This window comes from Silene latifolia, chromosome 9 (genome assembly GCF_048544455.1).
Source record: "Silene latifolia isolate original U9 population chromosome 9, ASM4854445v1, whole genome shotgun sequence".
NCBI classification, from domain to species: domain Eukaryota; kingdom Viridiplantae; phylum Streptophyta; class Magnoliopsida; order Caryophyllales; family Caryophyllaceae; genus Silene; species Silene latifolia.
Genome location: NC_133534.1, coordinates 172270856 through 172285870, shown reverse-complemented (window position 1 = coordinate 172285870; position 15015 = coordinate 172270856).

The window sequence follows — 15015 nt, the reverse complement described above, 5'->3', positions numbered from 1 at the left end:
TTTTCGCCCTTTCTTACTCGGCTTTCCTTATTCATCGCAAAGTTTGAGTCTTTTCTGTGTTTCTCATGTATGAAGTCGAGTTTTAATGCTTGTGGTAAATTTTCATGGTTGTTGTGGGTCGAAATGGTGGCTGTTTTGGGCGGTTTCATGCTCTGTTTTGGGATGGTCGATATGGTGGTTGTGAGCAGTCAGTATGGTGGTTGTGGGCAGTCTTGAGTCGGGTTTTGGTGGCTGTTTGAATCGGACTAGTTGGAGGTAGCGTATTATGATCGAGTGCCTGGTTTGGGAAGTGTAGTGAGACGTATCTTGGGATACTAGTGCTTAGTGCTTCACTTAAAGTGGATGAGATTGAATGGTGGATTTGAGGATGTAGGATTGACTAATTAAGTCGAGTTTGTGATTGGCTTTCGTAGTTGCTTTGGATATGAGGGTTTAATGTATGGGTTACCATTTGAGAAATGCTAATTGTTGGATTACTAGTTGGTTTAAGTGAGTGATTTTGGTTACTACTTGAGGTATGGTATGAAAGTGAGACTAAGCTACATTGTTGGAAGGTCTTAGCGCTTGTTCTAGTAACTAGAAAGGATAATGGTATGGTTGACGCCAATTGTTAGGTGAAAGAACATAGTTTCAATTTATGGTGTTAGAATGTGGAAATATGAGGTGGTAAAGAGTTGTTACAACTAAGACCTTTTTCTTGAGAACTCGATGGTAAGTAAAGTTCTAGGATATCGGATTTGAAAGAATATACCTTGGGATGTTGATGACCATAATGGATTAGTGAGGTGATTTGATATTATTTGGCTCTTGAGAGTTCTTGGTTGGGAGACACTTGGTATTGAGAAGTATTTGTTAACCCTATAGTTTTATAAACTTTGTGGTGGTATTGAGTACTTGATATGATGGGATGATGTTGTAGATGGTTGTACTTCTGTTTTTGGGAATCCGTAATAAGTAAAAGGATAGAAGGACTCGATATCCTATTGATTTTTCAAACTTAGGTGATTGTGCATCTTTCTCAAAAGAATGTGTAGCAGGATGAACTTTCATGGAAAGAGTTTTAGGTTGACTTGTTACTACCTTGCTTTGAAATGAGAACCTTGTGGAATATTTGAGGAACCTGGAATTTAGAGCTTGGTATTGGGATTTTTGATTGAGGGTTTTACCATTTTGAAAAACCCATGGTTGACACTAGTTGGATATGAGTATAGCTTTGTTGGAAACTTTGACTTTGATCTGGCGGAAGTTGTTTGTGGATGTTTGAGGATTTAGAGTGATGAGGTTACATTTATAGTGGAGTACCTTGTTTCATGGAATAACTTAGGATGAAATAACGTAAGCGTTTTGAGGAAATCCGTAGGAGTGTTGTGGTTATAAGTTCTGTTGTTAGGAAGTTCTCAGGACCATTTGGATGATGTTGTTGTTTGAGATATGAGTACCTGGTGTTTCATTCATGTCTAATTCCCTTTCTTCTTTGACCATAAGCATTACCGTTCATACCTCTCTTTCCTCGCTTCGTCTTGCTCCTCCCTTAAAATTTGATGTTGGTAACCTATGAAACTCCATCTTTGACATCCTTTTAGATTTGACTTCAATTCTTATCCTAGGAAATTCATCATAGCTCTTTAGTTAGTTAAGTTTTGATTCTCTTAGCGTACTTGTTTTTGTGATGACTAAGTTACCTTCCTTTTTGTACAACTTCTAAACTTTCAAGCTACCAGTTTTGATTCGTTGTTAAAAGTTGATGTTACTTTTGCAAAACCTTACCTATTTTAGTGGTTTGAAAATGAAAATGAAAATCTGATTTAGATCCCTACTTGTTCTTTGAATATAAACTTATTTATCATGATTTTAATTGCTAAACTCGGGATTTCTTTAAAATTTATCCAATTTCTGATAACTTTGATCTATTTATGATTTCTTTGTCAAGGTTTAATATTACATTTTCAGAAATTTGACTCCCTTTTGAGTTTAAAGGTGAAACCTTCATTTTTATTTTGGCGTTTGCAAAAAATATTTGAGTAGATTATCTTTTTCTTTTGATTTTGACGTTGATCGGATGTTAGAACTCGTTATTGAAGACGTTTGATAACTTGTTCTACGCTTATCGACGAATTGATTTTGTTTTAAATTTGTCTTTGACTTGGAAAGTTAGCGTTCTTGTGTGTACGACAAGAGCAATTTCGTTCCATGAATGAGACTTACACTTTTGAAAACTCTCCGTTAATGTTTTTGAAAGTGTTTTGATTTTGATTTATACAAATGATTTACCTTTCGATCGGGTTATGTCGGAAAATTTTATTTGAAACATTTGAAAGAATTTTAATTCTTACAAGTAAGTAACCTTTTAGATGTTTTGGTTATCGATTCCAAAATTCTAGTTTTATTTTTATAACCTTTCATTTCTACTTTCAAGTTTCGAGGACGAAACTTTTTAAAAGATGGGGTGATTGTAACACCCGCGAATTTCCCATTTTGACATTTAAAATTTATTAAACCGTTTAATCACTTTATTATACATTTTTGAATTATTCAATTTAATTAATTTTATGTCAAACACGATTTTTATAAAAGTAATATATAAAAGCTCATTTTTATAAAAATACGTATTATTAAACTATAATCTTAAGGCATAATTTATATAAGAATAAATGTATACATATTTTGGTCGGACAATAATAATAGTGACAGTAATAATATTAGTTTCCGTCTTAAAGTTAATATAGACTCGAGACATTAATCCGTCTAGCTATAGACCGTCACATTTCACTTTGTACCTGCTTTAATCCGGACCAACCAGAAAATCGACAACATGCTCACCTACCCTCTTACACCCTACCTCTAAATATCTCCTTTATATATAATTATATATTTTATATATTTCTTTTATTATTATTATATATTATTATTATTATTAATATTATTACTTTATTGTTGTTGTTATTACCCGCCCCCACCTCCGTCTACACACTCGTTTTCTTCTTCCTCTTTTCGAAATAAACCAGCAGCAACAACAAAAACGCAACAAGCTCCGTACTCCATTGAAACCGCCTCTTTCAACCCAAGATCTCTCCCTCATTTCTCGACCAAATTCGATGATTTTTGTACCATTAGCTTCCTCGTTCCTTCCCCGTTCTTTTAAGGTAAGAAAGTTTTGATTTTGTTGAGGTTTCGAAAATGGCATCTTATGACAAACTCGATTTTATGACTCAAAAAACTCGTTTTTCCTCCTTTTTAGTTGAAGACTGAAGATAGGCTCGTGTTTTAGACGCTTTTACTCGGGAATTCGAGAGTTAAAGGTAACCGTGATAGGTTACTCGACAATGAGTCGATATTTTCGCCCTTTCTTACTCGGCTTTCCTTATTCATCGCAAAGTTTGAGTCTTTTCTGTGTTTCTCATGTATGAAGTCGAGTTTTAATGCTTGTGGTAAATTTTCATGGTTGTTGTGGGTCGAAATGGTGGCTGTTTTGGGCGGTTTCATGCTCTGTTTTGGGATGGTCGATATGGTGGTTGTGAGTAGTCAGTATGGTGGTTGTGGGCAGTCTTGAGTCGGGTTTTGGTGGCTGTTTGAATCGGACTAGTTGGAGGTAGCGTATTATGATCGAGTGCCGGGTATGGCTGCTGGTTTTGAGTCGTGGGTAAGGGTTCCTCGGCGCAAGTTTGGTTTTCTTTTGAATATTCGAATATCCGTCTTAACTCTGTTAATTGTTCGTCTCTTGGTTCATATGTTTGTTGATTCGGGTGAGTTGTGGTGGTTGTAATTTGACCGTGTAGTTGTGTTTCATATTTGGACCGGTTTATATGTGACATTTTAGGCCATGTTTGATTCATCTTGTAGTGGGAATGGCTTATACCCTATAATAATGGACCATGTTTGTTGGGGTTTTGTAATCGGACTTGCACATGCTCTCGATATTGGGCCAAACCTATAGAATGGTATAGGATTATGAATAACCCATTTGTGATTAGTTACGTCTCATCTCGTATGTTGCATAACGTAAATTATTCATTATCGCTTGTTACATGTTACATAATCGGCATGTTAAATTATGAAGTGGAATATTGATTAATATAATACAAGTATGAAATATTCATTATAAATAGTTATTTATAAAGGGTCATATTCTTGATAATGTCTTGTATTGTTCGGTGGTAAGAGTATTGGTCCTATCGGATACTAGTGGTGAGCTATAAGCCCTCTAGTTCCGATATGATCGTCGGGATTGATGTTCCCATCCGTACTTATGGTGAGATACAAGCCATAAGTATGAATGTGACATTAGTGATCCCGTGTCATGTGACATTCTATCGTGTTTATATTTGCTTGATCTTTCTCACTCTTATTGTGACTCAAGTGTGCCGTTTTACATTGTGTGACGACTTGACATTCCTTATTTAGCCCTTTCAGACCTTTGGTTACGAGTGCGTGCCATGTTTCCGGATTGGGTTATCGTTCCTCTTTCGGACCTTTGGTAACGGGTGCGTGCCATGTTTCCGAATTAGGATATCCTTCCGCCTTTCTTCGGACCTTTGGATACGGGTGTAAGCCATGTTTCCGATTAGAGGTTACTCGACCTTTGGTTACGAGTGCATGCCATGTTTCGAGTCTTGGATACGATTAGTATATCGTTTGTCGAATCGGGTGTCGTCCATTCCGAGAGTCTGGATCCAGGTTTAGACTAGGACCGTATTATGATCATCGTCCTACCAAGAGGTTGGAGTATAGATGGTTTGTCTTGTGAGTTCATACTAAGTATATATATCTACACTTGTTGAGTCGAGTCAATATGAGTTGGTTGAGTTGATTGTTCTGTTTCCTTGAGTGCATATTTATTCTAATGTGTCATGCATATTCCATCAAGAAATTATTATGTATATCTCATCATGATTACCCATTTTATATTCTCTTGTTCTTTATTGTTCATATATGATGCATGATCAATATGTTTAATTAAGTGGTTGTTTACTTGCATTTCGACATATTGTGGCTGGGAGAACCTTGAGTTACTCCCCACTGACTGTGGCGTTCAGGTTCACATGAATGACAGGTTGTGAAGATGCTTACGTGGGGAAGACGTGTGGGCTAGCGAGAACTAAACCCTTGGACCTTAGTTGCTAGTTTAGAAACCCATTATATGTTTATTCGTGGGATATCTTTTCCCCGCTTTCTAGACTTGGGTTATAATAACCTAAGTTTGCCTATCATTGTATTTGTTTCATTTCATTAGTGGCACCCGCGTGCTAATCTTTAACTAGTAACAAAAAGTTTTAAAAATCTCATGAATTTCCGCTTTAATTTATTAGTTATATTTTTCGCTTTATCGCGGGGTGTCACACTTGCTTTTCCTTGCCTTTATCCTTGCTAGGATGCCCTAATTACAATAAAAAGGGTAATCATCACAACTTGTATCAACATACCAAAGTTGATATCGAAACATAAAAGATAGGGATAGTTTTATACCTACTGGAATAATCCTTCCAGCTTTAATGTCGCCAAGGTATTTGGAACAGTTTCTCTTCCAATACCCAACACCACAACAATAGTGGCACTTGTCCCCGGTGGAGGCACTGTACTTGGGCTTGGTGGTAATAACTTCACAAGCTTTACCTACATTCCTGTTGGGAGTTCGCTTCTTTCCCTTTTTCCCGCTTTTCTTTAAGGTTCCCTTGCTCTTATGATTGACATTGAGCACATCTTTGGTGGAGCTAACACTTAGCCCCATCTCCCTTTCGGCTTGCACAAGCATTTTGTGCAATTCATCAAGGGAGACTTTCTTGTCTTGCATATTAAAATTCACCCGGAATTGAACATATACCTTGATTTTGTTAAGGGAATGAAGAATTCGATCAATTACGAGTTCCTTGGGAACCTTCACCTTATGCATTTTTAAGGTCTCAACATGCTCCATCAACTTGAGCACATGAGTGCTAACTTTTTGGTCCTCCATAATGTTGAGATCAAAGAATGCGGAAGCCGCCTCATATTGTATGATCCGTGGAGCTCGTGAAAACATGTTCACAAGTTTCATGTAGATCTCATGAGCAGTGCTAATCTTTATAGCACTTCTTTGGAGTTGGCCTCCATTGCAAAGATCAACACATTTTTTATCGCGGCCGACTTCTTTTGGTAAACCTCATAGGCTTGCCTAGCGGCGGTGGTGAACCTAGCATTAGGTTCGGCGGGAGATGCCTCGGTAAGGTAACGAAGCTTGTCGTCACCCTCCGCGGCCAAGCGAAGTTGCGCGTCCCAATCGTCGAAATTGGACCCATTCTTTTCTAACTTACATCGATCCATGAAGGATCGGAGCCATGACACATTGGTGAGCGTGTTGGAACTAGTGGTTGCGGACGTAATTGGAGTTGCCATTGCGATTGATAAAATGATTTTGACTACAAAATAGGAAGTGAAGGAATTAATGAACATCTATCGTTTTGACAATACTTGTAAACATTTTAAAAAAGTTATAGCATTTATATAGTGACCTCTACCCAACTATCATAAATGATTCCGAGATCCAAATTCATATTAATACGGGTACGGTGAGCCGAGTCATCCCTTATTAATATAACTCGGTGGATTAACCTCTTAATCGATTCTACTTCAAGAACTCTTGGTCGATAAAAATTACTCTAATTTTCATCTTTAGCCCGGAACACATGCGACTACGGTCACGAATACTTCCATTAAGCTCAATCCAAATTTCGATGTAATAACATTTTATTACCCACTTATCCAACGTAACAAGTTTAGTACCCCGGTGAGCCGAATCTATTTCCTTATGAAATTGGGATTCATGGTTTCTACTATTTGGTAAGGCTAATCCTCAATTATTATAAGTGAGAGGTCTTGTTAATTTATTATCTATCACGTTTTAAGTGAACTAAAGCGGTGAACTACGATAATTATAATTGATACGGTCGATGACTCGATATGATATGCATGTGTTGTTCCGGCAACTTGGCAATGCATACAACATATTAAAATAAATGCTAAGCAATAATAATCAAATAATCTATTACATATTTGGAAACCAACTCCTTTGGTCCCTTGAATCTTCAAATGGCACGCCTCGCAAGAATACCGTCTTCGTCGGAACAACTTTCCGAATGGCACCGTCTTTGAAGAAATTCCATAATTACAAATAATAATAAAAATACAAAGCTATTCCTATTATACATTTGTAAAATGGAAAAACTAATAAAAATAAAAGTGATACGAGATCACATTAAATTACAACCGAATCAATATTCCCTTTCATTACGGGTAATATCGATTAAAACTAAGGCCATATTAAGATAAATTTACATAATTTAAAATTATATAAATAAAAAAACTCAACAATTGAAATATGCAGCATTATAATATGTGTCTATCATGCCAACTTATGTTCCAAATCGCCCTATTTAACTTGTATCGTTTATATAACCCGGTTTTATGGAAATGCGTGATAATAACTTCTTAAAATCACAAATTAACACTTAAATCACATCTAAGCTCAAGTTAATTATCCTAATACTCTTAGTACTCAAAAATTTGTCATCACTCAATATTTGACAATAATTCAACTTAATTTAATTTTTATGCTCATATTTGACCTTAAAAACATAACATTTATGAAATAAATCCAAATTAAATTACAATAATTTCAAAATTTGAATTTTAAATTTTTGAACATTCTGGAATAATTCCATGACACTCATAATGCCAAAAATCATCGTTAAAATTTTCGAATTAATTTCGAGAAAATATAGTTGCAATTTATCGGTTTTATCTCATAAAACATCTAAAGTATCCAAAACTCAATCCAATCAATTTTACAACTTTAGATATGTTAAGTGGGATATTTATGCACCTTAAAATAATTTTATCATGTTATGAAATTCGTTTTAGCTATTTATGCTAAAATAGTCACTATTTATGCCATTTTTACTCTAAAAATTCATACATCATGCTAAATGAGATCATATCGTCTCAAAATTTACATACACTCTGTAAATCGTGCATGTGACAACATATTAAAATATTATGGCCTAATTCGAAATTTAATTATTTTTAACCATTTTACCTCTTTTAATCCATTTTTATCTCATAAAAATCATAAATCATGCAATATTAATGCAATTAATACGAGATTTTACACACAACTTGTAAAATATGCATGTGAGGTCATATAAAATTTTCAAGGTCAGAGCGTAAGTTTAACCATTTTTTGTCATTTTAACCTCCATTTATGCCATTTTTATACTAAAAATTCATAAATCATGAAATATTAATCACACTAATATGATATTTTACATGAAATACATAAAATATTCATGTGAGGTCATACTAAAATACCACGTCCAGTAGTGAAGGTTAACTTATTTTAGTGAATAAAAGTTCATTTTACTCATAAAAATGTAATAAAATCACTAAAAATCATTAAAATGAGCAATAAATTTCCATAAATCATAAAAATGACCTAAAAACATTTTAGGACCAGAATATATAACATGCAAAAATTTTCGTGGCTTTATCTTCATAAAACTCAAATTTTTTGTTTTATAAGTTAACATTTTAACTCGGAAAAACAATAACCGATTATGCATGCAACATCCTTATGCTCTAATACCACTTGTTAGGTTTTTTACCTCTTATTAGACTCCTCTAATAGTGAACTAATTAGCTTATTAATTATTTATTCTTTAGATCTAGTACATGCATAACAAAATAAGAGATTTATGAGGAAAAACAATGTCCCTTACATTGTTAGATGGTTCGAAATATAGGGCACAAGTAAGGTCACATTCCTTCACTTGTTCTTGAGCTTAATGTGTTGGATGATCCTCCAAAATCCCAAAGTAGAGATCCTCCTTAGATTGCACCCAAGACTTATCCCTTAAACTAGTATACTAATTAACTAGATTAGTAAACTAGTATCCTTAAATTAATTCTAATATTATTACTATTACTACACTAGTAATCTTTATTTGATATTAGAATGGATGAACGAATGCTTGTGTATCTAAAAACTTGTTTTTAGAGAGATTGAGAGAATATGAGATGTTTTGCATGCAGAGGAAGTGAATGAATGAGTAAGTAAAAAATGAGAACAAAAGTTCTCATAAAGAGGAAGGGGAGGCCGGGTAGGAAGAGGCCAAGGAAGGCATCTTTGCCTTTTGCTTTTTGTCTTCACAATGTATTAAGTGTGTAAGCTAGTATGCACTAGCTATGATGATGTTTTATTTATCTCCTAAAATAATGTCATCCTCACACCCCTAATACTCCCTCCATGCGGTTCATATATCATAAAATGGACTACCATTTTATTTTGTCAATTTGTCATTTGTCACACAATATGTCACATATAGTATTTTACATGTTATTAATTAATTCAATTCATATTTATTACATAAATATCATTTTACAAATTAATTAAATTACATATAACAAATTGACTAGTGATACTTGATCACATAAATAAAATGGGTCATATAATTATAATTCACAACATCTTGTAATCATAATTAACGATTCATTATTATCTCTATTGTTTCTCAAACAATAAACAATTTTAGTAATAAAGCATTTTTATTACTAAAATAAATCTAATTTAATCCCATTACAATAAGATATCAATGTTCTCTCTCACAAGTGAATTGTTCAATTTTAAGGAATTGATCACCTTGTATCGTCATACAATTAATCAAATTATCTATTAAGGGAATTGTCCTTTAGGTGTGACTTTAAGGGATCAACTGACCACCACCGTCATACGACAGTAATGTCAAACTCTAGTCAGCCAATCATTACCGATTAATGATGATCAGTTGATTATATAATAAATCATCCCATACGTATTCTTAATATGAGATTTAATTGTGATATTAAATCATGTGATCGCACTATTGTTGAGGACACATTTTCCAACAGTCCATACACCATACATATCATACATATTTGGCACGAACACTCTACTTACTCATCCAACGCTTAATCATTAAACATCCAATATACAGTAAATTATCAACCAGTTATTCAATAAATGATTCAACACCCATTTAAATTATTTACATAACAACTTAATTTTCACAACAAATTAAATTACTTAATGAATTTACTTAACAATTACTTACATTGCTTTCCCGCAACCAAACTTTAATTTTTTTTTAACAAAATAAAGTAACAACATATATAGTGAACTTTGACCAATAAATTACTCAAAACACGATATTTTTGACATTTTTCCCCTGCGACATTACTCTTCCTCTCTTAAAAGGAACTTCGTCCCCGAAGTTCACCTTCAAGACGAGATATAAATATTACAAGAAAATAAAATCGTCACATAATCTTGACATTACGAGTTGATCCAACACATGATGAAACCAACAATTACAATCTAACCTCCTTTAACATTACTTGTATAACATGTATGCATATGGGTATACTAAATGAAAACAACACACAAATGATTAAATTACGCGCAGCGATACCAAGCCAATATATATGCGGAAATTATCTTAACTGTTTATGCGACATTTACTCGACATATCTATCTTTAAAATTGTTACCAACGACGATATAAATTTAACCACCGTTTAGAATGATACTCAAGAAACTAATTAAGCACATAGGATTAGAACTAATGTAAACCGCCTTGATATCGTATTTAGTGCAATATAAAACACAAGAACGTGATTAAAAGTCATGAGGACTAAATACATCATCAACCAAGTACTCTCATGATGTCAGCTAATACATAGAAATGGATTAAAAGCACAAAAAGGGGCACTCGATCGAGTTCGGGTTACTCGATCGAGTCCAGGTTAGGCTACTCGATCGAGTGAAGCGTACTCGATCGAGTACCTAGAGATCAGAACGCTGTCTTAATGGTCCACATGAGGTACTCGATCGAGTTGAGGGCACTCGATCGAGTAGCTGCATGTCAGAATGTCCTCCACATGCAACATTAAGCCAAGAAAATATAACAAATCTCCGGGGTTTCATCCCCGAAGTCACATACCTGCATAACAAATTCAGAAATCCAACAAAATACGGCCTTATGGCCAACTACAAACCAAAACAAATCCAAGTACGATCGAAACAAATGTAAAAAATAACATAAGTCCTCTAAACAACACCAATAAGAAATCACTCGAAGTCACAACCTCGGTCCTCCTCTATCTCCTCATCTCCTCCTCCTCCTGATGTGTCGGCTCCTGACGTGCCTCCTCCTATGGTCGCTCCCGTGCTGGGGTCCCCTCCTGCTCTCTATGGCACTAGACATCCGTAGGGATAGCTCTCAGGTACTACTCATGTGGCCGGGTCCACTCCGTAGGATTGAAAGGCTCCACCATCGTTCCCCACACCTCGCCACCAAACCGGCTGGGCCAAGTTGGTGCCCACACCCTGCATGTATGCCATCTTATGGAGGTTCCGGAGTACTAAAGCATTGGACACCCTCTGTGTGAGCTCACTCACTTGCACCTGGGAGCTAAAAGGGGAAGGGTAGTTGGGATACTGGTACCGCGGTGGACCGGGCTGCACTGGCTGGGACTCTCCGACCACCTCTTTCACTCTCCTGGGGCCTCTCCCCACCCTAGGTACCTGGTCCTCAGGTCTAGCCTGGTCTTCCCCGACCGGCTCAGGCATCTCCTCCAAAAGGTCATCTAGGATCAGATAGGTCTAACGGGTAGGGGCGGGCTCATCATCATCTGAGTCCGATGAAACCACAATCGCAGCCAACAGCTCAGTCACTGGAAGATGGTCCGGGTTGGGTACTCTCATCCAACTCCAACCTCTCACCCTCCAAGCTAACCCACCATCCTCCAACACTCTCAGCCACTTCTGAGCGATGAAGTAAGCCCTGTTCATAGTGGGAACAGCAGGACCGAAAGGTTTGAGAGCCGAATAGGCCTCAAAGCTAGTCAACCTCTCTGCTAGATGGGTGGTAATAGCACCCCAACTGATGTAGCGGGTCGTGGACTTGGCCATCAAGGCCAAACTGGCACACACGATGGCCGGGGCACCATAAGCAACGCGCTCCACTCGAGTGGGGTTCAGGTAAGCGACCAACAACATAACCTCGTGTAAGTTGAGCTTACTCACATCCTTCCTATCATAGAGTAAACAGGTCAAGGCTCGGAGAAAGATCTTCAAAGTAATATGCTGAACGTCATTAATCAACATGTTACTTGAAGTAGGAGCAGGTCTACCGGTGAAACAAGGCATGTAGCTACTGGCACCACACTCAGTCGGGACATCTCTAAGATATCCCTTCTTGGCTCGTGAAAGCCTCAGGTGCTCAGCGAACTGGTCCAGGGTCAGCTAGAAACTACTGTTCATCAACCGGAAAGCTACTGTCTTCTCTACCACATCATAAGTGAAGGAACTCATAAATTCTAAGGTCATAAAAGGATAAGAGTGTTTCCTTAGGTGATACAACCCCTCCAACCCAGTATCTCAAAGATATGTCTGACATCTACCTTTATTTTCAGGTCCTCCAAATTACCCATGTCGATGCACCTAGTGGGTCTCATGCGACGACTCATCAACTCTATGAAGGCATCTCTTTGCTTAAAATAAGCAAAGATGACCGTAGGGTAGTCAGGGACTGGTAGAACAGTAGGCCCCTGACTTCCTTCCCCTACCTCAGGTTCAGCGGCTCGTGACCTCTTGCTTTGGCGGGTTGCAACTACAGCTCTCGGCATCTGTTTCAACATGGTTTTAGCCGCACACATCGGGTTTTACAATATCAAAGTAAACTTTCCAAAGCATTCATGTGGAGAAAAGCAACAATTAAAGTAAACGTTTGAGACAAAAGAAGAATTTTCCACTTCCCTTTTCTCTTATAATTCTATAAAAAAGATGGTTTCAAATCATCAAAACATCAAGTTTTCACAATTGGTAGAAGTAATTGGACCTTAGTATCTCAAAATAAACTTCTCAAATAGATTATTATCACAAAAATTGGGGCAAAATTTCAGTTTTGGGCACTTTTAAGACGGAGTTTTAAGACGAAATTTCGGATGAAATTAACCAAAATCAAGCACTAAACATGATACGAGTAGCATTCTCTATTCCATTTCAACCATTAAAGATGCAAAAGATGGACAAAAATCAAATTTCAAGAGCAAACCCTAGAAAATTCGGTTCACATATATGATTTAAAGTGATTCCTATCAAAATCTAACAATTATAATGCAAAAACTTTGGGTATAAATCGAAATTTCAGAAAATTCCAACACCAATACATACTAGAAATTGATTAAAATCAAAGAAAAGAAGTAGAAATTTACCTTGAATGAGTTTGCAAATGGATTGAGTGAATAAACTAGAAGGATTTAAGATGAAATCAATCACAAATTCACCAAAGTTTGATAGGGAGAGAAATTTATGAAGGTTTTAGGTTTTTGGAATGAGTAAATAATAAGAAGAATGAAGGGATTGGGGTTTATAAGCCCCGAAAATTTTAAGAGCCCGTGTTACTGTAGCAGAGGTACTCGATCGAGTATCTAGGGTACTCGATCGAGTAGCCTCTACTCGATGGAGTTGAGGTTGCTCGGTAGAGTTTTGACACTGGCAGAATAAGCATGGATTCTGTTTTCTATCAAACTCGATCGAGTGACCCTCTTGCTTGGTCAAGTAAGGCTTTCTCGATCGAGTTGTCCTTTGTACTCGGTCGAGTAAGTCAAAACAAGCGACAAAAGATTATAGATTTGGTTATTCGTTCCTGTAAAACAACAAATCGTTCGGAGTCTAAGGTATACTTAGATCTCGTCACTAATTATTTCCACACGATTACTATCGATTAACATTGCATATAACACGATTAACGCAATCAACATTACTACTCCCATTCTACTACATTCCAAACAACATACGATTCAATCCGGCCATTACATACTTTAGTTCACATATCTTTTATAACAATAACAATACTCTACTCATACTTATGCATATCAAATTCTACCATACATCATGAGCATTCTATTTTATCGAACATTACAACCTGTAAATCAACTACCACTTTACTCATACTTTACTCTATTACTTGTCATACCACACACAATCCTGCAATCACATGCTATAGTTGACACATTTACGTATATTCACAACGGTACTTTACATTATTCATATATCAAATTCCACAACACTACATAGCAAATTCATATCACATATCACATATAGCAAACTTGTAGCCCATTACAAACTTTCACGTCACCATATACCCTCATATATACTTCCCACACACCCCGCCATTCATCAACATATATATATATATATATATATATATATATATATATATATATATATATATATATATATATATATATATATATATATATATATATATATATATATATATATATATATATATATATATATACGCATACACAACTATGTAAACAATTACACATTCCTACTCTACCACTTGCACACACAAGACATCATTTCATACTCGTATATACCTATATCCACTTCGTACACTACGCACACATACACACACAATTCCCAACTCAATCTTTCCATTCGGAGTGGCTGGCTTAAGAATATTGGGGCCAGGATTTTGGAATGAGGGCACCTTCTCACTCAAAATCAAGCAATTTCAAGGGTCTCCTAATACACATACACCAGGTTCATTTTATTTGACTCACTACGTTCATTAGGTTCATTGGTTACAGGTTCCAAAATCGTCGCTCTGATACCACTTTGTAACACCCTCATCTACCAAGGAGCCTTAACAAGACCTTCCCCAACAGATAAGGGCGTTACCATCTCGGTTGCCCGAGTAATAGTAAATATCGAAACATCAATAAAAGAACAATTTAAGTATATTACAAGTTAAACTCAATAAAAGAAAAGGTACAACTGACAACAAACACTATCAACTACGGTGATACTATCCATGTCATGACTCAGTGATAGACTCATCCCTCCAAAGCACCCAGCTAAGTTCCCTTTATCAATACCTATTAAGACTGACTGCTCACCATAATGGATCATGGCAGACACGACACAAGAAGAAACACA